This window comes from Saccoglossus kowalevskii, chromosome 11 (genome assembly GCF_978046115.1).
Source record: "Saccoglossus kowalevskii chromosome 11, keSacKowa6.1, whole genome shotgun sequence".
Classification (NCBI taxonomy): domain Eukaryota; kingdom Metazoa; phylum Hemichordata; class Enteropneusta; family Harrimaniidae; genus Saccoglossus; species Saccoglossus kowalevskii.
Window position 1 is genome coordinate 22672544 of NC_140651.1, and position 27821 is coordinate 22700364.

The 27821-nt window shown below is 35.4% G+C and overlaps 1 protein-coding gene across 1 annotated transcript in view; it reads right to left on the reverse strand.

The window, feature by feature from the left end:
- The window catches only part of LOC100372155 (uncharacterized protein C6orf118-like), a 93025-nt gene extending 73104 nt beyond the window's left edge, over positions 1-19921 (reverse strand). The window contains exon 1 of the mRNA XM_078007662.1: positions 19802-19921. The gene's annotated coding sequence lies outside the window, so the exon portion shown is untranslated. The remainder of the gene's footprint in view (positions 1-19801) is intronic.
- Positions 19922-27821: the final 7900 nt, after the last annotated feature.

The following is a 27821-nucleotide window of genomic DNA, read 5'->3' on the forward strand; positions in this document are numbered from 1 at the left end:
GATAGATTAACTTTGTAAACAACATAAACAATAGTGTCCCATGACTCTTTGGTGCAATCCATGGGATTGAACGATTTCCCTTTAAGACATTCAGACCAACCTTGTTTATATTTTATGGATAGGTATCTGTAATTAGCAAATATAAGAACTAATCCTGATTAACACCTACTTGAGCTTATAGTAAACAGTGTACCATGAATAAACAAAAACTTGTGCACTTGTTATAGAAAAAAAAACACATTTTTCATCAAAATATATATGACAGTACAAAAACCAAATGCCAAAGTGTTTTTGTTTTTTTATTCAATTTTTTAAAAAAAACATGAAAAAAAAGACCCAAAAGACTACCCTACTACCTTAATAAAATGTCTCACTATAAAAGAACTATTCGTCTACAATTCAGTTTTAAGGAAAACAGCAATTACAGCTACGCAGCATGCTGAAGCCTGTGAATTCACATGATAAATTCTCTGTATGTAGCAAAAACAAGTTGATATAACAAGAACATATGGTGTGAATGGCAAGTCTTTGCAGTGATGAATGACCGTGGTAATGAAGTGTGAAATTAGTTGTCATAGCGATAATAAAACACATGCAATCAAGATCACCATTATTCATACACGACACAGTGATTTAAATTTGCATTAAAATACTATGGATTTTATTAACCATTTCAACAGAATAATATGAGGTTATTACAAGAATACCTCAAAGTATGCATGAAGACAGTACAACGAGAGTATCGACCGATGTGCAGTGGAGGTCAATGCGCAGCGTACTGTCTGAATGCATACTCTGATGTATTCTCGTAATAACCTTGTCTTTTCCTTCCAAGGATACACCATGGGAATGCCGAAATCCAAAATGTTCAGAACAGAATCAGCGAATTTCTTTGTGTTGAATTCGGTCAAACTCCGGTGGCACCCATGTTTATTTTTATTATTAAAGGATACTTACAAGCGTAATCATTCCATATTTGGAATTCACACTTTCTAATATGGTAGGATGAAAATACATCGTAAAATACCACAAAATTACAGCAGGCTGTAAATTATGACGTTACGGTGACAGATGTATAATATTGCATTCCAATACATGTGTTGTTAGATTTTATGATTATGTTTTTGTCCTCTGCTAATAAATTCATTCTCACTGTTAACTTCTCTGCTAAACCCAATTTTAAGTTTAGTATTTTACTTGCATAAAGGCTTTTATGGAATAATTTTATTTTTGTCACTATAAATAATTAATAAATCAATAGTGTTCTTGGGTATTCACTGTCTCACAAATCTTGATTTTAATTACTAGTAGTTGATGGCATCCATCCATTATCACCCGCTGTTTCTCAATTTTAACAAATCAATGGCACTTGCTGTTTAAAGACCCCATTGAAATGTCCACAGGGTTTTCTCAACTTGAGCAAATGTTTTTTAAGCTTTTCACTATTTCAACATTGAATCATATTCATTGTGTTTCAAATTCAACGATTTTCAAGTGAAACAACGAGTTCTATTGTAATTTTCCATGTTCTCATGGATATAATTTTAATAGCGAATATCGCTTATTAGCGAAAATAGCAAAATTAAAACCCTTTGAATAATTAATATATTTACAGTACGACAGTTACTGTTTATGACTGTTTATAAAATTCCATAGCAACAATATGACCCAGCTGGTTGACATTCATTAAAGTAATGCATTTGCAGAGCACTTCAAAATGTTTAATGCCACACGATTATACCATTCTACATAGTGCGAGTAGAAATTGCATTCAATTTTTTATTCAATAAAATAAAATACAGGAGTTATAAATGGCAAAAGCCGGGTTACCATGAAATAAACAAAAGGCCTGTGACCCTTGCAAGGCTTCCCTTGCTCTTTGATGAGCGGAGCATGCATATGTATAAGTTTACATTCTTTCAAGATGGCTGTGAATAGTAGGCAAGCGATTGCTAGCACGCCAACAAAATCCAAGTTTCATCGTCATAACACAGAGAACTTGGGAATGCATTTGTATTGTATGTTGGGGCAAAGATAGAAAAATCATACAACCAGAGAAGATAGCTAAAAGCTGGCCAGAAGATGCTTGCCTGTCAAGAAAATCAGTTACCAGTCGGTAATTTGATAGGCCAACACTCACAAAACACTCACGCAAATATCGCACACAGAATTGTACACATTGACAACCTCTTCGTATTCTCTATGCAATATATAGCCTGGTATCCTAGTACTGTCTTGCAATGCCATCATAAAAATATCTCAAAGAATAAATTTCAGTTTCGACGCGGTAACTATCAAGACGAATCCAACTCCAATTTTGACCATAACACTGATTGGTGGAATATTAATGACCCTGTCAATCATTGCATCATATGTAGAACCCAATCACCGATGTCGCGTCTACAAGTTATTTTATTTGTTCATTATGCGGTAATGCAGCTTTCGCCATTTACACACTCCAAAGATATTTTATATTATTGAGCACAGCACAAGCCATTTGGGAAATCGTCACAAGAACAGTCTTATCAGTGTGAACCAATAGAACTCACTACAGTGTATGCTATTAAGTTGAAATGTATATATTCAAGAGTGACTTGTCAACATACATACATACATACATATATACAGAACAAAAATGTAAATTCTGGTATCATTTCTAACCAGAAATGAAAAGAAATGAGTTCATCAGTAATTACATACAAAAACTATTACATTAATATATCTATCTAAGCGTAACTTGGAGAGAAAAATAATGGTCAGCGTTTTGACGGGAAAAGTACTTATCACTTTTTGGAGTGGAAAGTATGATTTACACTATAATGATAATTTATACATAATGATAATAGCTTATTAACTGCATTATCTTATAACAGACAGTATATTACTAACATCTAGTTGTCATGATAAACAATATAATTTTTTTCATTCTGTTCACTTATCTCTCTGTCTAATCAAAGAAAGCTTAGAAAGAACTCCCATGTGCTGAGAGTATTGGAGACACATTAAATATAATTCAAAATTACTTAGCTGAAAACTAATTATGCAAATCAGAAAATTAATATGACCAGATTTGAGTGTAAAACTAATGAGGTCTGCGCAATGTAACAGAACCAAAAAATTATGAATTATTATGCTTATTAGGGAATTAATATGAACAGATTTTTACCCCAAACTAATTAGGTTTGTACATTGTCCTAGAGCATCTTTGTACTAAGCTTCATTGAAATGGAATAATTAACACCGCGAAAACTCCAAAATTTCGACCCCTCTAAAAATTTGACCGCCTATTTATTTGCCGGGTTTCGGTGTTTTATTTACCTCCAAATTTTCGACTCCACTAAAAATTGCCGACTCATTCTTATTCGAAAATTGCGACCAGTTTTAGTTTTCCCCCAAACGAAAAAAAAACCGATGTGAGCGTTCAAACGGGACCTTCCTCAAAGGCATGAATCCGGGTTTCTGATTGACTGACAGATTTTTATTTTATTGGTAACGAAAATATATTCTAAATAAACGAAGTTTCAAATAAAAACGAACACAAAAATCTCGGCATGCTGCGTTTCTGAATTGTTGATTATTACTGTACTCAGTAGTGATTATAATAATGTACACAAAATAAATTTGTTGAATGGTTATGAAATACAAATAAAAGTCAACTTAGTTTCATCGTAAGCGAATGATTCCGGTCTCGTATAAACGTTTGATGCTGTAGGATATCCGCCATGTTCTCTTAGGTCAAATAGGTCAAATCGCTAATTAACCAATCAAAAAGCTGGATGATGCGAAAACGGCATGATTTTTTTTAAATAAAAAAATTAGTTGTTTTTAAAAAATAAACTGGTCATCTGAAGAATAATTTAACATTGTTCACAGTGATAACAGCTCATTCTCGAAAGGAAGCTTACCCGCTCACGCTAGTCACGATAAAAATCATACACGTGTACTCTTGAATAGACAGACGTCAATGACTACGGTAAAACTTAGACTCTATTTTAGCCGGCAGGATTGATTGAAATGTCCGAAAAATGACGCCAAAATACACCTTAAAAGTCCCATTTTATTTTCTTAAATCCCATTATATTTTTTAATCCAAGGGCGAATTTACGGCAGAATTTGGTCCCTCAAATCACCGGTACGGTGCTCAAATAAGGGACACGTGAGCTTTGATTCTAACCGGATACATTGCACTGGGTCGGGGAGATCGTTTGCTAAACTTCCATGTATCTTTTGTCCAATGGGTACCTGTACTTCGAACATTCACAAGTTTTCCTAGGTAGTGCGAGACAGCTTTGTCTTTTGACCTATTAGTTTTGTGCTGACCTCTTCTCCGCGTCTTGATGTTTTGTTTTGCTTGTCATAATACTCACTGATTGATGACTTTGTTTAGATTTTGAGTTACAACTCGGCCACGACCTTTGCTTTTACCGTGAAACATGAGGAAGTTTACGTCAATTGACGGACATTGCATTTTTTAAAAACTAATGAAGCACACTGTCTATCATCCCCATTTTTTTTTGCTGATTTCTATTCTGAAAAATTCGACCGTCCGAAAATGCACCTTAATTTTGACTCTAAAAACACGTCACATTTCTAACACAAATTATTTAAAACCAGTCGAAATTTTGGAGTTTTTACGGTACTTTAGATATCAGTGTGAAAGATTAAAATTGGTTAATTATGCAAATTAGGTAATTAATATGTACAGATTTTAACCCACAATTATTCAGGTCTGTCTATTGTCCTACAGCATCCATGTACATTCATTGATATGTGATGTATAGTACCTGAGATATCAGTGTGAAAGTTGGTTAATTATGCAAATTAGGTGATTAATATGCACAAATATTTACCGGAAACTAATTGGGTCTGCATAATTCTAGATTCATTGAAATATGATGATTAGTACTTTAGATATCAGTAGAAAAGCTGAAAATTAATTATGCAAATTAGGTAATTAATATGCACAATTATTTACCCTAAAACTAATCAGGTCTCTGCATAGTCCTAAAGGATCTATGTACCAAGTTTCATTGAAATGCGATGATTAGTACTTGAGATACCCGTGGAAAAGCTGAAAATTAACTAATTATGCAAATTAGGTGATTAATATGCACAAATATTTATCGAAAACAATCAATCTCTGCATAGTCCTTGAGTATGTAAGTACCAAGTTTCATTGAAATGTAATGCTAACTACTTATATCAAATGCTGAAAATTAATTAATTATGCAAATTAGGTAATTAATATGTACTGATATTACCATAAAAACTATCAGGTCTGTGCAGTGTCGTATGACATCTATGTACCAAGTTTCATTGAAATGTGATGATTAGTACTTGAGATATCAGTGGAAAAACCGAAAATTGACTAATCATTATGCAAATTAGGTAATTAGTATCCACGGATTATTACCAAAAACTAATCAAAACCTAGCATTAGTTCAGAGCATCTATGTACCAAGTTTCATCAAAATCCAATGAGTGGTTGTTTAGATATCAGTGGAACAGTCATGGAACCACTAAAAAATAGCTAATTATCATGCAAATTAGGTAATTAATATGCACGGATTTTTACCAAAAATTAATCAAATCTGCGCATATGTTCAGAGCATCTATGTACCAAGTTTCATCAAAATCCAATGAGTGGTTCTTTAGATATCAGTGGAACAGTCATAGAACAGCTAAAAATTAGCTAATTATCATGCAAATTAGGTAATTAACGAGCATGGATTTTTACCAAAACCTAATCAAATCTGCGCATTGGCCCAGAGCATCTATGCACCAAGTTTCATCAAAAACCAATGTATGGTTCTTGAGATAGCAGTGGAACAGTCGGACACACATACACACATACACACATACACACATACACACATACACACATACACACATACACACATACAGACACACTAACTGCAAAGACTCCCATTTTGTGCTTCGCACATGGGAGTCAAAAACTGTTTAGTTTAGCCAATTTTAATCTAACCTATATCCTGAAAATTACACGTATGCTAGTCATACCAGACCTTGATTGACGAGTTTGAAAACGATCAGATAAAAGTTTTTGGAGTTATTGTAACCACAAGACAAGAACAATATGTAAGTACAATTTCACCAATACCTTGAAAAATATACAAACAATCCATGCCATAATTGAACTTGGCTAAGAGTCCAAACTGATTTGTAAAATATCCAAGTTTGAAAAAGATCAAATAAAAACTGTTTTGAGCTATTGTAACTCATCTAGTGGTGATCGGGCTAGGCGCCGGGCAAGGAAATGGAAATGAAATAGAAATGGTTTTTATTTCATTGGATACTGTATATAACTAAGCAATTCTTACACTGCAATATTTGAACTTTTGTTGCTTAATTTTAGACCAAATAATTTGTCACTAATGTGGGTTTATATTTTATGAAAAATGTGACAGAAGTAAACTTCAAATGATTACTCGTCTTTCCAAAGATACCGATCTATCTTGTAATGCATCTCTTTCTTACTACAGTATACTAGAAAGATGAGCAATAAAAAATACTGAGAATGTATCATAAAAGCTGTTTGATATCATTCAAATTACAAGCCCCCCAGCTGTTATGTGACTTTTAGGATGCTCAATGGGAGCGTTTTCCAAAATTACCATGATGTTTCCATAGCAACAATAAGTTGTTACATCACAATTGTCTATTCTTAAAACACAGTGCAGTTTCAATATTTTATTGGTTCTGATGAATATGTGAGAAAGCTGAGTGACATTTGTAGTGTGTAATAATAGCAGGAAAATCTTAGAACACATGTCATTCAATCGACACGATTCTGATAAATGTACGTCATTCAAAACCTTCCTGCAAGTTTGCCCCAGGCTCTAGCTAGTTGACTGATGGATTCAACCAAGAATGGAATAGATACAGATGAGCACCCACACTATAGTATAATCTGTATTTTAAAGTGCATAGGTGATATATAGGTTTTACATGTATATATAACCCCTACAAAGTGGTCTTGTACTACAATTATTAACTATTTCACCACCATACTTTCTCGCCCCAAATTTTTCTACACTTTTGTTTTTATATTCTTCAATATTTCTGGAAATAAACCCTAATTTTGGAGCCAACAGATAAAATTTGAGTCAATTTTCAGAGCTATTTTCGTCCCAATCTTCTGAAGGAAAGTGCAGACTATAAACAGGACTATTTTGTGAATTTGTGATGAAAAGAGGGAACCGGTGACGAAAAGGTTAAAACTCTTATTAGATGGAAATGTGAAAACTTGAAAAAACAAGAGCTATTTTATTTTATAAACACATGTACCGCCAACAGAGTGCAAGATTTAAAAAAATTAAAAACAGTGCTTTGTCTAATTTTTAAAATCAAATATTAAATAGTTTCTTAAATGTCCCAAAATGAAGCCAATACAACCACATTGGTAGTGCTGACAATATTTGTTGTTGAAACAGCCATAAAATACATTGATCTGAACATGTAAGTATGCCATTCCAAAACCGATATAAACAAGCCATGCATGGCACAGTCCTCATTAATTATCAAATTTAAGATATATAGTTTTGTTTATTGTAATATAGCTGGAATATAACCATGTCAGGAATATGATTTTTTAATATTAAAATGATTGACATTTGTATCTGATCGTAAAACAGTACTTGTCCATATTGAGAGATATTGCTCTGGAACAGCATTCAAAATCATCCATTTTGAATACATGTATAAAATTTGAATATAATCAGTCAAAACATTTAAGAGATATGGCTCTATATAAAATTTGAATATAATCAGTCAAAGCATTTAAGAGATATGGCTCTAGAAGCTCAATCATTAAAACAAAATGGCTGGCAGTCAGCCATTTTGAATTCAATCTGAAAAATAAAATGACGTGCATCAGGAACCTGTAATGTCTAATATATGTACCAAGTCTGAACGAAATCCATCCATAAATGCTTGATATTTGATAATTTTTTAGCACAAAAATGGCCACCATTTGGCCATTTTGAATAGGATCGTCAAACCAATATATCTGTCTATCTATGACATGATGTATAATGAATATTTAAAATTTGAACATAATCAGTGAAAGCAAGTCAGAGATATGGCACAAGAACTACCTTGATTAAAACAAAATGGCCAGAATCTTATCTGAAAAACAAAATTATTTGCATCAACGTCCCATAATGTCTAATGTATATACCAAGTTTGAACAAAATCCATCTGTAAACAGCCGAGAAATGCTTGATTTTTAGGACTTTTTAGCACAAAAATGGCTGCAAATCGGCCATCTTGAATCAGATCGTAAAACAAAATTATGTGCATCAAGGTCCTATAATGTCTAATGTATATACCAAGTTTGAACAAAATCCATCTGTAAACAGCCAAGAAATGCTTGATTTTGATGATTTTTAGCACAAAAATGGCCGCCATTCGGCCATCTTGAATCAGATCATGAAACAAATTGACGTGCATATGTATAATATTATGTATGATGTATGTGTGAAGTTTGATTGTGATTGGTCCAGGCAATTCTAAGATACAGGTCCGGACGCACACACACATGCACGCACACACACACGCATAGATGGACACACGGAGGTCAAAACATAACTGCGTCCGAACGGGGACTAATTACATTCACAAACCTAAGTCTTAGGTTTTCTTATATCAAATTAAATAAAACTCTTTGAAACACAAACATGCAATGAGTATGCAACTCAGATATACATATGTGGTGTCATGTGATAAAGATCTCATTGTAAGTGAGTTTCGCCAAGTTCGCAATGTGAGTTTTTATCAAACTTATATCTAACCAATGACATCACAGACGCTTAGGAAAGTTTTAAGGTGGTAGCAAAAATGAGTAAGGTCAAAAAGACAAAAAACATGTAATACTTGGTACACGCTTTGGTGAAGTATGAATAAACAGCCTGAGACTACTAGTATCGCAAACACTAAACAGTTCTTACTTATAACAAGGTATTTAGTATTTTTAGAAATGTGCTTGTACGTTTGTCTTGCAAACTTGTGATCACCTCTCAATTTGAATGACTTCAAATTTTGTATCTTCATCGTATATCTGATCTTATCAATCTTAGATATTTGAATTTTTTAAACCTTGTTGTACTATAATGATGTACCAGTACCATTAACTCACAAGATCCACAGGGGCTCTGTTAAAGCAGGGGAGTCAACACCTGCACATGCGTCAGATGGTCATAGCATGTCATTGTTTACAAACAATCGTCTACCCATGAGCCTTGGCGTTTTTAGCGCATGTTGTTATCATTGCTTTGGACTCAACTCTTTGCTTTAGGAGAAACCGCAGTAAGCAAAATAGTTAGCTGTCCACTTGGCTTAGAGAACCACATAATTCAACTTCCCATCACCATGGAAATGGAAAGAAAACCAAGCTTCCTGATTTCCCAATTTGTAGTGCAAAAAGTCAGAATTGTGTGGGATGAATGAGAACCATTAATCACACACTCAGATTTGATCCAAAACATAACAATAAAATTTTAAATAGTATACACACCATCATGTCACCATGCCTGGCACAAAAACATTTATTAAACAAAAAAATTTATCCAACATACTTTCACAATGTCTCATAGACTGTACTGTATATTTATCAATTTTTCACAATAGAGGAATGATAATAAAAATACTTATAACTGTAATCTGTATGGAACATGTGTGATAAATACTACACAGCAAGCTATTACTAGTACATGGAGATTCCTAAACCAGAACAACTTTTTTTTGTAAAATGGGCATTAATATAACTGATTTTCTCATTTTAATAAAATGATTCAATTTAAAAAAAAATATAAATAGCATATGCTATATATATTTGTACCCGCTTATTTATTGAAATATTTTTAATAATCAATAAATCATAGACCCACCAGAGAGTGAATGGATATTATATTTCATACAATATTGAATGTTAAATATAATATATTGATGAATGTTTTTTACATTATGTATGCCCTTAAAAAGGAGAGGAGTTGTTTCATGATGTAGACTAGAACGCTTTACATGGAAACTATCAACAAAGCCTGTCCTCATTGATATATTAAACAAACATGAAAAAAAAGACACATATTATTAAGCATTCAATAACCAACAATTTGCATTTTGTGGTAACACATTACACTTTGCTGAGGAAGGGTTGAACCCGAAACGTACAGTTTTATTCTCCATATTAGTGCTTTTTTATTTCCTCGCTGGTCGGTTTCATTGTTCTGCTTTTTCAGCACTATTGCAAATTTCACTGACTTTTGTTAGTATATTGTTCCACACTTTAGATGAAACCCTACATTGTGAAATAAATGATCAAATCCTGAGACAGTAAAAGATACGTAGATCGTTAACACCTTTCTGATTGCTGATGACTTATTTAACATTGTTGATTTATAAGTGAAAGACAAAGTAATCTAAACTGTATTTCTCGTCTACTAACGCCAGATCTTTTAGTCTGTATAATCATCAATAAGTGTTTAAGTTAATTAGATGTAAGTGAAATGTATTCGATAGAAAACTCCCGTAACACAAAGAGGATTTTAAATGCCAACTATACACATGTGGTTAATAAGAACATCCACAGCTGAATATGTTAATCCCAATAACCAGGTATTCTCCCTTCAGCAGTCTTATTTGAATACAGGTTATAATGTAATAATTAGGAAGATTGTAGAACAGACAAAAATGTAATTCATAGCCAAATTAATACCGTGTTCCCACTAGAAAAAATTAGGTGGCCATAATTTGTAATTAAGGTAGCAACAGGGGAAATCTCATTGTTTAGTAACATGACGTAAAATGAATATATAAAATTGAACATAATCGGTCAAAGCATATCAGAGATATGGCTCTAGAAACACATTCATTAAAAAAAATGGCTGCCAGTCAGACATTTTGAACCCAAAGTGGAAAATAAAATGACGTGCATCAGGAACTCATAATCTCTAATGTATGTACCAAGTTTGAACAAAACCCATCCATAAACTCCAAGATCCAGTTCTGGAATGGCAGAAATGCTTGATTTAGCACAAAAATGGCTGGCATTTGGTCATTTTGAATCAGATAGTCAAACTAATATATCTAGGTCATGATGTATAATGAATATATAAAATTTGATCATAATCAGTCAAACCATGGCAGAGATATGGCAGTAGTACTGCATTCATTAAAACAAAATGGCCGCGAGACGGCCATTTTAAATTGGATCTCAAAAATAAAATGATGTGCATCAAGGTCCTATAATGTCCAATGTATGTACCAAGTTTAAAAAAATCCATCCATAAGAATGGCCACCATTTGGCCATCTTGAATCCGATTGAAACAAATTGATGTGCATACAATGTATGTATAATATTATGTATGATGCATGTGTGAAGTTTGATTATGATTGGTCCAGACATGTCAATTCTATGATACAGGTCCGGACGCACAGACACACAGACACACAAAGGGCAAAACATAAGTCCCCGTTTTTGGATTACGTCCGAACGGGAACTAAAAACCAGCCCCATTCAAGTGAAAACACATTACCAGATATGGGCAAATGTGCAAAACTAACAAGGCATAATACCATATATTTGATTATATATTTAAACCACCTGGATTTTTTTATAATAATTGAGAAGAGAAAAACAAGAAATGACAAACATTTTTCATATTATTTGAATTACATGACAATGTAAGTTTTACTAATTCATTTTTAGATTATTAATAAAATTTAAAAAAATCAATCACAATTTACTACAGTTACTAGTTACAGAGAAAGAGCTTATTACATCATATTAGTTCTATTACAACTGCATCAGAAGATAGAAGCACATGTAAACCGTCAGCTGTATTTATTCTATTCAAATACATCAAATATTTTGACCATAGACACAGCTCTTTCATTTACGGCATGTGCTACCAGATTACTGTCAGGATTTCAGATTTTATTGGTTTATTATCTATAATAATCAACTCATCGATTTCGTTGATCCATGCAGTCAGACTAATTGACGAGACAACATCTGAGAACGTGAACAGCATACATGTAACTTGAGGTGTGATCAGCTTTTCACATAAACCTTACATATGCAATTCCATCAGACTACTCTGATGTCGAAAGGGGACCGAACGCAATCTGAACCGGCCGATTTGTCTGGTCAGATAAACCCTTACAGACTATAATGTTTCTGCTAATTTTTTTTTTTTGATGGATACGTTAAATAATCAAATGTTTTACTTTCACAATTTTCACAAACAAACAAACAAAAATCATGAAATTGAAAAACATGTGAAGATTTTAACTCGCTTAATATAGTAGTTCAATAGTTGGGTACTAGTACTTGAAATGTGACGTTCTTAGTTTGGATTGTGGATTAGTCTGACGTGAAATCGCAAAATTACAATCATACTATGAATTATGCATTAAAAATCACAAAATTCAGTGACTATACCATAAATGGATATACGATGAGTAATGCGGATTCAAAGATGGATATCTCACGACAAAAAAATGTCCATGGCATCACTGACTGAATTCGTCTATACTGATAATCACTTTTATCAGTAATGCATGTATAAATAAATTTACGACAACGTAACGGCAATGACGCGTGAGAAGCACTTACTTAGGTAAAAGTCATGATTCGTGAAAATGCACTTTAATACCTGTAAAATACACCAACATCAAGACGTGAGAAATATATTTAATACTTCACAGTCACATAACCACAGTCTGACATCCCAATACTCACAATCCTGGTTTTTTATTTTTCTCAGAAACAGGAATAAGTTGTTTTATAGTGACGCATCTGTTTTCTTCTATTTACATATATGAGACATACTCAGAGAACAATATACTGTATTCACTTAGATGCACAATACAAGGGCATATAAGCCAAAAATCTGAGGTCAAAATGATTGAAAATTTCAATGATTCAATACACACACAAAATATGATTTTTGGTTTTGGTTAATACCTGCTTTTATTGAAGAAGTTCTTCTGATGAAGTAAATAAGGTAATTGGATCTTAAATTGAACTGAAATATTAGCTGTTATATGTAATCTAACATAACATCCCTATTTCCATAATGGAACAGGCCAAGAACAGATAATACAGGCGTAAACTTTCTTAAATCATACATTCTATCATTGTGGGAAACATCCACACAGGGTCAAAGGTTATAAGTGTATTAACCTCTCCCCCTGAGCTTGCTGACCCCCAGACTTGAAGATGTACATTTCACAAAACACTCTTAACATACAGCCAGTGATTTTTTGATGGATTAAACAGCACAAACTACAACATCATTAAGAGTTGAGTGTTTTGATGGCGACAAAACCTTTCACGTTAAATATACCATGTTATACCATTTACACTTTACATCCACTGGAATGTTGAGTTACCATGGAAACCAATGGAGTCATGGAGCACTCAGCACTGTTAATGGTATACAGTGCGCAATTCAATTTAGCAGAGTTACGAGAACACCATTACAGCACTGAGTTCGTAATCGGGTTGAATCTATCCAATTTTGTTGGTGTGTGTGAGTGACATCAGCCAAATAAAATCTCCATTAATTTGATTATCTCAATCAATCTAAATATTAGTGTTAGATTTCCAATTACAATAACAGCTAGAAGAAAAATATAAACAGAACTGACAATGTTTCATTTCTATTTACTGCATTGCAAGAACAGTATACATAAACAATTGCACATGCACAGAAACTTAAAAGATAAATGATATAAAATGATGATTGACTGTTTTTCACAGTATATTTTATCAAATACTGACATATTAATTAATTAAGTATTGAAAGTATATTTTCTGACTCACTAACTAATAATCACTAACTTGTTGCTTGTCAGATATTTGAGATGAGCTGCTGCCACGCTATTGGTCAGAATACTGTTTTGAGATGAGCTGAAGCCATGCTATTGGTCAGAATGCTGTTTTAAAATGAGCTACTGCCATGCTATTGGTCAGAATACTGTTTGGAGATGAGCTGCTGCCATGCTATTGGTCAGAATACTATTTTGAAATGAGCTACTGCCATGTTATTGGTCAGAATGCTGTTCTGATATGAGCTACTGCCATGTTATTGGTCAGAATGCTATTTTGAAATGAGCTACTGCCATGCCATTGGTCAGAATACTATTTTGAAATGAGCTACTGCCATGCTATTGGTCAGAATACTGTTTTGAGATGAGCTGATGCCATGCTATTGGTCAGAATACTGTTTTGAGATGAGCTGATGCCATGTTATTGGTCAGAATACTATTTTGAAATGAGCTACTGCCATGCTATTGGTCAGAATACTGTTTTGAGATGAGCTGATGCCATGCTATTGGTCAGAATACTGTTCTGATATGAGCTACTGCCATGTTATTGGTCAGAATACTATTTTGAAATGAGCTACTGCCATGCTATTGGTCAGAATACTATTTTGAAATGAGCTACTGCCATGCTATTGGTCAGAATACTGTTTTGAAATGAGCTACTGCCATGCTATTGGTCAGAATACTGTTTTGAGATGAGCTGATGCCATGCTATTGGTCAGAATACTGTTTTGAGATGAGCTGATGCCATGTTATTGGTCAGAATACTGTTCTGATATGAGCTACTGCCATGTTATTGGTCAGAATGCTATTTTGAAATGAGCTACTGCCATGCTACTGGTCAGAATACTATTTTGAAATGAGCTACTGTCATGCTATTGGTCAGAATACTGTTTTGAAATGAGCGGATGCCATGCTATTGGTCAGAATGCTGTTCTGATATGAGCTACTGCCATGTTATTGGTCAGAATGCTATTTTGAAATGAGCTACTGCCATGTTATTGGTCAAAATGCTATTTTGAAATGAGCTACTGCCATGTTATTGGTCAGAATGCTATTTTGAAATGAGCTACTGCCATGTTATTAGTCAGAATGCTATTTTGAAATGAGCTACTGCCATGTTATTGGTCAGAATGCTATTTTGAAATGAGCTACTGCCATGCTATTGGTCAGAATACTATTTTGAAATGAGCTACTGCCATGCTATTGGTCAGAATACTGTTTTGAGATGAGCTGATGCCATGTTATTGGTCAGAATGCTGTTCTGATATGAGCTACTGCAATGTTATTGGTCAGAATGCTATTTTGAAATGAGCTACTGCCATGTTATTGGTCAAAATGCTATTTTGAAATGAGCTACTGCCATGCTATTGGTCAGAATACTGTTTTGAGATGAGGTGATGCCATGTTATTGGTCAGAATGCTATTTTGAAATGAGCTACTGCCATGTTATTGGTCAAAATGCTATTTTGAAATGAGCTACTGCCATGCTATTGGTCAGAATACTGTTTTGAGATGAGCTGATGCCATGTTATTGGTCAGAATGCTGTTCTGATATGAGCTACTGCAATGTTATTGGTCAGAATGCTATTTTGAAATGAGCTACTGCCATGCTATTGGTCAGAATACTGTTTTGAGATGAGCTGATGCCATGTTATTGGTCAGAATGCTATTTTGAAATGAGCTACTGCCATGTTATTGGTCAAAATGCTATTTTGAAATGAGCTACTGCCATGTTATTGGTCAGAATGCTATTTTGAAATGAGCTACTGCCATGTTATTGGTTAGAATGCTATTTTGAAATGAGCTACTGCCATGTTATTGGTCAGAATGCTATTTTGAAATGAGCTACTGCCATGCTATTGGTCAGAATACTATTTTGAAATGAGCTACTGCCATGCTATTGGTCAGAATACTATTTTGAAATGAGCTACTGCCATGCTATTCGTCAGAATACTGTTTTGAGATCAGCTGATGCCATGTTATTGGTCAGAATGCTGTTCTGATATGAGCTACTGCAATGTTATTGGTCAGAATGCTATTTTGAAATGAGCTACTGCCATGCTATTGGTCAGAATACTGTTTTGAGATGAGCTGATGCCATGTTATTGGTCAGAATACTATTTTGAAATGAGCTACTGCCATGCTATTGGTCAGAATACTGTTTGGAGATGAGCTGATGCCATGCTATTGGTCAAAATGCTATTATGAAATGAGCTACTGCCATGTTATTGGTCAGAATGCTATTTTGAAATGAGGGACCTCTCGACCATTGGAATTACCAAAAAGATAACCCTTCCACTTTTCAAACATAATAAATAGACTCCTTGGATGCCTTGCATACCCGTAAGTTTCTACTAGTGACCTCCCTGGGGGCAGCGTTGATATATTCAGATGTGACTTCTTAGCAAACTGCCTCTACAGCCTCCTTGTATTGCAAGCAATGCAAGTCAAACTAGTAAGATTAAAAAGCAGTTTAGTTCTTGTTCAATTGTCCCAAGTGACACAGAATAATGAAACTTTATTGAAATCCATTATCCTCTAGTCAGATGTATGTAGTCAGATTTAGAATACTGTGATAACTTATAATGAAGATATATAACGCTGGCGCTCAACTTGATACAAACATATTAAGCATTTCACACAGACCCATGCGAGTAGTTTAAAACCCTAAAATAGAAATCTCATTTCATCAATTTTATATATTTCGATTATCAACTCATTCAAACACAGATTGAATCAGCTTTTAGGCATAATGCTACTTATCATTTTTATCAATCCTAGGACAACAGTTTCATCATTTCAGTATAATTGCACTGTATTTTCACTCTGCTTAAAGGACGGCAGTCGTCGTGCTGCGTGCTGTTCGATATGGGACTCATAGCGACGTATACAACGTGTGTAAAATACATTGTTTATTTACATGAAATTCGAACACGCGACGAACACCGCGCTTTAATGAATTTTTGTATTTATGTATATTAATAACAACGCAACAGCAATAATAAGGCTACACTGGAGGTGATCATTAGTGAAAATGATTATAATATTGTTATACGGTATCACATGACAATGACAGTCAATCAGAATTGCACATTACCATTATTCACATTTTTTACAATGTCTACAAATAACTTGTAAAGGGGACACAATAGGTGGCAATATTTATGAAATGACTAGTGTGCGATTACATGCTTTTAGACATTAGATTAGACTGTTGACAGTTCTCGGGCCTAATGCGTTTCCTAGACATTTGAATGCCAAAGGTGTTTGATTGGAAATGTGAACCATTTCACACGAGGGACTTTAGTCCCGAGAGACTGTCCCCGTCTCATAGTTGATGCAGACGTCATGAAAACAATTATATTAACATAATGTATGCAAATTTATTCTAAATGACCCCTTGAATGCGTTGGTTGTTCACGTCAAGATTTCAAGTTGTTAGTGACATGATATCAAAAACTGATGTAGAAAGTGTCGCGATCGCGTATAGTACAGTCAAAACAAACTTCGCTTAAGTCGTGGGCGATCCTCGTAGCCAGCGATCCCTAACCCTTTTCACGATTGTCAACGATAAAATGATAGACTTCTGCGTGACTATTCATTTGCATATGAAAGTACCCAGATCTGGTAAGAAATCTTACCAGTGAATTGCAGCACCGAACAGTCAGTCGTGCCTCCATACTTCCTGTCCAGCGTTCGCAATGTATTCACGTCTATTACCGGTACGTTTATACACAATATTTATTAATAATAACAGATTAATATTAGGTACGACTGACTGTCGACAGTCTAACATTAGTCTGAGCTTATATAATTCAACTCCATAAAGTGACCTTGAAATTTGTCCATGTGTTTGAGTATGTATTTTGTGTGCTTTGACAGTTTAACTAAATATTATGTATATGTGTATGTGTTGTAAGAAAATGCTGTGGACATGAGTCTAAAATTATGCATGTGCACCTCAGTTCAGTGTTTTGAGGCAAATTGAAACATCATTTGACGTCTGGCAAGCATACAGATTGGTGCAGTGTGGCGTTTGAAAAAGTAGTTCAAGTTGAACCTGCTGAATTGTAGGTTGCTTTCACAATGCGTCCAAACACAATATATTAAAGTCACTGCTCTTGTTAGCTTTAAATCTATATGTCTTTGTGTGCATACATGCATTCAATTCTACGAATATCATGTACAAACACAATTTCAGTTTTGAATAAAAATACACTAAGATCCAGTATTAACAAAGACAAGCTGACATAGCTGAAATTCATGAGTAAATAACAAAATAATCGTCCATTTTCAAAAAAAAGAATACTGTAAAATACTTTATTTCTGCCTTGAATTTATTTTCGCTATTTTCGCTGAAGGAATGATTCAGTGAAAATAAAATCCAGTGAATATACTTTTTTTTCTATGTCTCACATTCAAAATAAATTCCATACAAAACACCCAAAAATCTTTATAGCGAAAATTAATTCCATCTAAAATAAAGTATTTTACAGTATTCACTAAAACGAGAAAATTGAAATTATCGACACTAAATGAATTAGAATTAAAGGTATTATCACCAAAAAAAATAATCCGATAGAGGTCTACCAACACAATCAGTAAAATAAACAGCTCTGCCAGACTTCATGGACATCAGAGCTAAAATGTGTTTGAATGTCACATAGTAATATGATACTCATTTTTCAAATATTGAAAACATTTCATTCAGTGTGTCAATAACACTTTCTCACACACTGTACGTATTTTCATAGCTAGCTAAAATACTATGGCTGTTAGCATCAGTTGTGTGCAATAATTTCCACTACTGCAATGTATCTTATTTTCATGAACCAGTGAAAATAACATTATATATACTGTGGAATACTTTATTTTCGCTGGAATTTATTTTCGCTGAAAAGGCTTTTTGGGCGTTTTGCTTGGAATTAATTTTCACTGATTTTTGATGAGATTAATGTAAAATATAGGGAAAAATGTATATTCGCTGGATTTTATTTTCACAGAATCATCCCTTCAGCGAAAATAGCGAAAATAAATTCCAAGCGAAAATAAAGTATTCTACAGTATTTTTATATTTTACATTCAACTCATCAAAAATCAGTGTAAATAATCCGAGTGACTAAACAAGCTGAAAATTGAGAAAATAATGTGCCATAGTAATAGCCGATAATATGGCTATAACTATTTTGTTTGTAACAGAATTCCAGAGAAGAGGACAAAGTGAGCAACTTAGATGCACAAAGCATTCGATCAACATGTGAAAGTTGTTGTTGATGGAAAGGTGGCGTTTTACCAAGAATTACCAGGGTATAAGACAGTCGCTTAAACCTTTGACATTTTTCAAAACTAAAGGATTCGTGGATAATGTCTAAATCACCATTTTTTTTAATGATTTCTAAGCAATATTTTTACAAAAAATAGATGACTATGCTGGAAGAAATTATTTTATTGTTTCTGCTAGATCCTACCAGCCATACATAGATCGTCAAGCCCGTGTGCTTCATTAATATTATCAATGTACTACACTACACAGATAGTGACAGTTTTCATCAAGGAATGATGCAATGTACTGTGAAGGGCATTTTTCTGTTTCTCACAAAACATCTAGACCATAATAATATTGCTAATGCTATAAAATTACACGGTAATGACAAGAGCAACTGCCACTGCATGGGAACATTTTAGCGTATGTATGAAAGTGGCGTACATATATGCGTACATTTGAGCTCCGATGGCAATAGCGACACAGATTTGCCAAGAACTGGAGCAGACTTAATTTCGTCGAGAGAAATCAGTGTGCAGTGAGTTATCGATCATGTTAGGTCCAATAACTTGAGCTCAATTCTTAAATTCGGTAATTAAATCAATGTCATTATCAAACAGATGAACGGAATATGTTGGTTTCATCTAAACAATGCGTGCAACGAGAACTCTTGGCCGTCTTACCTGAGTTATGTTTTCGATACAAATTATACGATGCCATACGAGTCCTAAAATGTATAAACACGGGGGAATACTTCAACTTCGATGTTGTTTAGATACTAACTTTTCCGCCATCTTGTCGGCTGGTATGAGCTACGCAGACGCACTAACACTATGGCAACAATCATCAAACTTTTGTTTTGCTAAAACTGCCACTTGGTGGCGGTATTACCACAGGTTTGGTGTATCGGTGTATGTTCACACACATTTCATAAAAACAAAAGCCACTGAGTTTTATAGCGTCCATATCCATAGACAAGATCTAAGTAAATTATCAACCATTGTTCAAGCAAATATTTAAGGACAATTTACGTGTTTGGTGTTACTACTCATGATTTCATTAGAAAACGCATTGAATTTTGGGAAAATCAACCACCGCCCTTTTAGCAATAGTGTATTGGTGGGATGGATTGAAAATGGTGGCAATATCCGCGGAATGGCAGAACTCTGGAAGAATTTATAATTAATTGTGGAAACATCTGTAGTATTAAAATAGTCATGTATACTTTTGTATAAGTACTCATTACTTACACATAATTTTAAATTGATTATATATATATATATATTATGATATATTACGGACTGTGAAAGTAGTTCGTTTTGAAAATTGTTTGGTATATAGAAATTTGCTGCTTTTGTATGGTCCGCCAAGAAGAGACCAGCACTGTGTTCGGTTTATAGAGCGATGTTTATTGTGTGGTGTTTTGTGAAGGTACTAGCACTGTGTTCGGTTTATAGAGCGATGTTTATTGTGTGATGTTTTGTGAAGGTACTGGCACTGTGTTCGGTTTATAGAGCGATGTTTATTGTGTGATGTTTTGTGAAGGTACTGGCACTGTGTTTGGATTATAGAGCGATGTTTAATGTGTGATGTTTTGTGAAGGTACTAGCACTGTGTTCGGTTTATAGAGCGATGTTTATTGTGTGATGTTTTGTGAAGGTACTGGCACTGTGTTCGGTTTATAGAGCGATGTTTATTGTGTGATGTTTTGTGAAGGTACTAGCACTGTGTTCGGTTTATAGAGCGATGTTTATTGTGTGATGTTTTGTGAAGGTACTAGCACTGTGTTCGGTTGATAGAGCGATGTTTATTGTGTGATGTTTTGTGAAGGTACTGGCACTGTGTTCGGTTTATAGAGCGATGTTTATTGTGTGATGTTTTATGAAGGTACTGGCACTGTGTTTGGTTTATAGAGCGATGTTTAATGTGTGGTGTTTTGTGAAGGTACTAGCACTGTGTTCGGTTTATAGAGCGATGTTTATTGTGTGATGTTTTGTGCAGGTACTGGCACTGTGTTTGGTTTATAAAGCGATGTTTAATGTGTGGTGTTTTGTGAAGGTACTAGCACTGTGTTGGGTTTATAGAGCGATGTTTATTGTGTGATGTTTTGTGAAGGTACTGGCACTGTGTTCGGTTTATAGAGCGATGTTTAATGTGTGGTGTTTTGTGAAGGTACTAGCACTGTGTTCGGTTTACAGAGCGATGTTTATTGTGTGATGTTTTGTGAAGGTACTGGCACTGTGTTCGGTTTATAGAGGGAATGTTGCATATGTGTGGTGTTTTGTGAAAGTACTAGCACTGTGTTCGGTTTATAGAGCGATGTTTATTGTGTGATGTTTTGTGAAGGTACTGGCACTGTGTTTGGTTTATAGAGCGATGTTTAATGTATGATGTTTTGTGAAGGTACTGGCACTGTGTTCGGTTTATTGAGGGATGTTGCATATGTGTGGTGTTTGCATATATGCAGTGTTTTGTGAAGGTACTAGCACTGTGTTCGGTTTATAGAGGGACGTTGCATATGTGTGGTGTTTTGTGAAGGGACTAGCACTGTGTTCGGTTTATAGAGGAACGTTGCATATGTGTGGTGTTTTGTGAATTGACTAGCACTGTGTTCGGTTTATTGAGGGATGTTGCATATGTGTAGTGTTTTGTGAAGGTACTAGCACCGTGTTCGGTTTATAGAGGGAATGTTGCATATGTATAGTGTTTTGTGAAGGGACTAGCACTGTGTTCGGTTTATAGAGGGACATTGCATATGGGTGGTGTTTTGTGAAGGGACTAGCACTGTGTTCGTTTTATAGAGGGATGTTGCATATGTGTAGTGTTTTGTGAAGGGACTAGCACTGTGTTCGGTTTATAGAGAGACGTTGCATATGTGTGGTGTTTTGTGAAGGGACTAGCATTGTGTTCGGTTTATAGAGGGAATGTTGCATATGTGTGGTGTTTTGTGAAGGGACTAGCACTGTGTTCGGTTTATAGAGGGATGTTGCATATGTGTGGTGTTTTGTGAAGGGGCTAGCACTGTGTTCGTTTTATAGGGGGTGTTGCATATGTGTGGTGTTTTGTGAATGGACTAGCACTGTATTCGGTTTATAGAGGGAATGTTGCATATGTGTGGTGTTTTGTGAAGGGACTAGCACTGTATTCGGTTTATAGAGGTAATGTTGCATATATGCAGTGTTTTGTGAAGGTACTAGCACCGTGTTCGGTTTATAGAGGGACGTTGCATATGTGTGGTGTTTTGTGAATTGACTAGCACTGTGTTCGGTTTATTGAGGGATGTTGCATATGTGTAGTGTTTTGTGAAGGTACTAGCACCGTGTTCGGTTTATAGAGGGAATGTTGCATATGTATAGTGTTTTGTGAAGGGACTAGCACTGTGTTCGGTTTATAGAAGGATGTTGCATATGTGTGGTGTTTTGTGAAGGGACTAGCACTGTGTTCGGTTTATTGAGGGATGTTGCATATGTGTGGTGTTTTGTGAAGGGACTAGCACTGTGTTCGGTTTATAGAGGGATGTTGCATATGTGTGGTGTTTTGTGAAGGGATTAGCACTGTGTTCGTTTTATAGAGGGATGTTGCATATGTGTGGTGTTTTGTGAAGGGACTAGCACTGTGTTCGGTTTATAGAGGGGTGTTGCGTATATGTGGTGTTTTGTGAATGGACTAGCTCTGTATTCGGTTTATAGAGGGATGTTGCATATGTGTGGTGTTTTGTGAATGGACTAGCACTGTATTCGGTTTATAGAGGGGTGTTGCATATGTGTGGTGTTTTGTGAAGGGACTAGCACTGTGTTCGTTTTATAGAGGGGTGTTGCATATGTGTGGTGTTTCGTGAATGGACTAGCACTGTATTCGGTTTATAGAGGGAATGTTGCATATGTGTGGTGTTTTGTGAAGGGACTAGCATTGAGTTCGTTTTATAGAGGGATGTTGCATATGTGTGGTGTTTTGTGAAGAGACTAGCACTGTGTTCGGTTTATAGAGGGGTGTTGCGTATGTGTGGTGTTTTGTGAATGGACTAGCTCTGTATTCGGTTTATAGAGGGATGTTGCATATGTGTGGTGTTTTGTGAATGGACTAGCACTGTATTCGGTTTATAGAGGGGTGTTGCATATGTGTGGTGTTTTGTGAAGGGACTAGCACTGTGTTCGTTTTATAGAGGGGTGTTGCATATGTGTGGTGTTTTGTGAATGGACTAGCACTGTATTCGGTTTATAGAGGGAATGTTGCATATGTGTGGTGTTTTGTGAAGGGACTAGCACTGTATTCGGTTTATAGAGGTAATGTTGCATATATGCAGTGTTTTGTGAAGGTACTAGCACTGTGTTCGGTTTATAGAGGGACGTTGCATATGTGTGGTGTTTTGTGAATTGACTAGCACTGTATTCGGTTTATAGAGGGAATGTTGCATATGTGTAGTGTTTTGTGAAGGGACTAGCACTGTGTTCGGTTTATAGAAGGATGTTGCATATGTGTGGTGTTTTGTTAATGGACTAGCACTGTATTCGGTTTATAGAGGGAATGTTGCATATGTGTGGTGTTTTGTGAAGGGACTAGCACTGTATTCGGTTTATAGAGGTAATGTTGCATATATGCAGTGTTTTGTGAAGGTACTAGCACTGTGTTCGGTTTATAGAGGGACGTTGCATATGTGTGGTGTTTTGTGAATTGACTAGCACTGTATTCGGTTTATAGAGGGAATGTTGCATATGTGTAGTGTTTTGTGAAGGGACTAGCACTGTGTTCGGTTTATAGAAGGATGTTGCATATGTGTGGTGTTTTGTGAAGGGACTAGCACTGTGTTCGGTTTATTGAGGGATGTTGCATATGTGTGGTGTTTTGTGAAGGGACTAGCACTGTGTTCGGTTTATAGAGGGATGTTGCATATGTGTGGTGTTTTGTGAAGGGACTAGCACTGTGTTCGTTTTATAGAGGGATGTTGCATATGTGTGGTGTTTTGTGAAGGGACTAGCAGTGTATTCGGTTTATAGAGGGGTGTTGCATGTGTGTGGTGTTTTGTGAAGGGACTAGCACTGAGTTCAGCACGACGACTGCCGCCCTTTAAGCAGTTGTCAATTTCGACGTACGTATATGTTCAAGCTCATGTCGATTATAAGCTCCAAGTACGCCGAACATGCTACCAGTCGTGTACGGTAAATCTCTGTCAAATCATGGAGGTAAAATAGACCCCCATGGTCAAGTAAGTACATGTATGGCGTCCTGCTTTTCTCGGACGAATCGACTTAGGACAAATAAACTTGAGTGCCAAAACGATTGTGACAATTTTACTTGTGGGACGAATGGGATCTGGGATGAATAAACGATCCACTATTACGACGTGTCAGCTATAATCGTCGTATCACAGTACAAAACATATTAATACATGTTTGATGTGGTTGTTTGGTTGACCTATATATTTTCAAAATGGAATTATTTTGTCCTTGTTTATTTCATTCATGCACGAAATGTGTGATGATGTAGTATTTTGATGATAATATAGCAGGAAAACGTATGCATATCCTACGATAATACGTTTTACGTTAATGTACATGTATAAACATCACAAATTTACCCGTGAGTCTGTGTGCACCGTGGAATATTCCACTGATAATATTCAATATCAAATGTCTATCGGTGGCACCATTGTCGTTTATGCATTCATGTTTTAATCTTCTTTGGGTGGGTGTCCGGCAAACAGATTGACTTCATACACTAATGAATGCAACCGTGGGGAACTTCGGTGGCGCCGTGGCGCATACTTGTTTTTGACTGGACTTCAGCCCGGTAACAGCATATTGATTTAGGCGGTGGCACAAAATGTTGCATGGGAGCGAGATCTGATCACCAACCTCGCGCCCAAGACGCGAACTTATTAGGGAGTCCGGGACATGTTCCCTTTAAACATGTTGAAATCTATACCCTCTGAAACGCTATTTCGTGCATTTTGAGAAACAAATTTGGCTGAGACAATGGGTTTCAGCTTGATTTTGGAGAGGCGACGCCCCCCCCCCCCCCGTGCCGCCACCACTAACTGGGTACTAGTATTGGAAATCAATTCTTTTCAAACTTTGTACAGGCATGTTTATGGTTTATAGTTTCATGGTACAGGGGACCACAGTATTCATTTATCTTCATTCTTTATAACATCTAATGTCACATAGGTAAAATGTGAAGAATTTTTTATTTGTTTTCTACCTTTTAGCAATTTTCTAAAAATGAAATGGACACAAAATAAACCGTTGACATGCCTGTTGTAGATTGCAGAGTACAACACATGAACACGTTTCTTCATGGACACCCATCTCCCTGTACTGTAAGCATGGAGTTCCATGATGTAAGTATTATGCGTGATACTATGCGCTCGTGATGTTATTCTCTAAACTTGTTGTCGCCAAAAATGTGGAACAGTGTGAACCAAACCTGTTTTCTTTTTTTTAAAAAGAGTTGATATGATAAATTAGATTGATATCATGAACTCCACAGGTCAGCAGGGTGTTATGGGTTTTATTGGAACACAGCCAATGCTGTGAGTTATGGCTTGGTTACGCTATGCCCTCGTTAAAGTTGCAAAACTGGTACATTGTAATAATGACACACATACTACGTGTATGTATTTTGGAAGGATGCAAAATATGAAAATCCCACTTATTTTCATGAAAACAAGTACCATCAAATCCCTCAAATTTACCCAGGAAGGATTTGTTTTTCCAGTTAAGTTCACAGGAAACACCAGCTTCGAAGCTGATCATCGGCGAATCTGGCTTTGCAAGTAACTGACTGGATTATTTTTTAGTATGCTAATTTTTTTAAACGAATTTATGTACGTGTCACAGTAGTATTCTTGCAATTATATAATGATAGAAAATTGTAGTTTGTAATACTAGTAGTATACACCGAACACCCCCCAAACCCCCACCCCCACCCCCACCCCCCCCCACCCCCACACACACATGGTACAAATTAGCGTGATGCTTACGGCAGACAATCATGGGTGCGATGAATAGCTACTAAGCCGTAACCATCACAAGTTTGCGAGTTTTCTATTACTACTTTTTGCATTTCGAGAAATCATTTTAAACCATGTGTGTATATATATATATTATCGCTTACTTTTCTGAATCAGTAGTATTCAAGTTTGTGTGAAAACATAAAAATATGTCACTATCTAATTGCTGAACTGCATTGATTTAGTAGCTGAGGTTCATTGCACAATCTGAGTGAAATCTGATGAAAATATAGGCTCCATTTTTTTTTATTTATATACTGTGTGAATACTTTATTTTCGCTTGGAATTAAGTTTCGCTATTTTCGCTGAAGGGATGATTCAGTGAAAATAAAATCCAGTGAATATACCTTTTTCCAATATTTTACAATCGACTCGACAAAAATCAGTGAAAATAAATTCCATACAAAACGCCCAAAAAGTCAATTTAGCGAAAATTAATTCCAGCTAAAATAAAGTATTTACTTTTTTATTGAAATAAAAACAAATTTGGCATGAAAAATTGTATTTGGCAAAGCACCTGGGTGAATGTTGTCGAGGATAACTTTTCAGGTTTGAACAACTCAATAGCGAATGACGTAATGTAGATTGAGACGCGAATCCTGAACACAGCTAGACTGTGATTCAGACAAGATCAATCGGCTATTCATTCGTGATCTCTCGACATTCAAAATGATGTCAAATACAAATCAGTCCTATTCGAGGTGGAAAATATTCAACGCAAATTACTTACATGTTAGTTTAGACAACGAATGAAGGTACTAGTACATGTACTTGTTTTAGTCGCAGTCCTTAGCCGATAAAGGTTAATCGCCGCGGGCGAATAGTGTGAAGACAGCGTACGGTTCGATTCACGTTCGATTCGCGTACGATTCGTTTGTTTTTAAATACATGTATATTTATGCGTTTCCCGCGTGTTTCTTATAACTATTTTACACTTGTTTGAGCCCGCCTGAAGTGTGAGTGACACCGTAGGACTATTTATAACTATGATTTTCGCCAAAAGTCGAACCGTACGATGTCTTCACCCTCGACGTTAGTGAAGTTTTTGGCGAATGCCTTACATTTTACGGTAGTTTGTAACCCGTGCTATGATTGGCTGAGTTTTGTTATTGCACTGAGTCAGATGCAGTTACGGCGACCGAGATATGATATATACATGTACAAGTAAAACAAAACAATATCCTTGAATTGACAATAAAAAAATATATATAAATTAATAAAAAATGACGCCTCTACCTACATCAGATTTTAATCAGATTGGTTCATCGCACAAACCTGTCAAAAAATAACAGGGTAATGATTTGAAAACCAACTCTACTACCACATATGGTGTAAACAGTGTCCCATAATTTTCTATGAAATAGAATCTTGACAGTTAAGCCAATCACAAGCTGTGAAGACTGAAGCGATGTTAGTTATGTTGCACTTGTCTTTAAAAGCTGTGTAGTGTCATGAATTTGTTTTTGCGTATCTGTTAATCGACTTAATTAGCTGATTATTAGTGAATTGCTGTGTTATGTCTGTCATCGTTCAGGCCTATTTGAAGTTTTGGACGGAACTTGGCTCAGTGATTTGGAACTAATTACCAGATAAGCGCCGCTATTTAGACTATTAATTCTGACAGTTTATATTCATAGTTATTAATGTAGTGAACGATTAATCAAAAGATATGACGTATTCAGTACTTAGTGTGA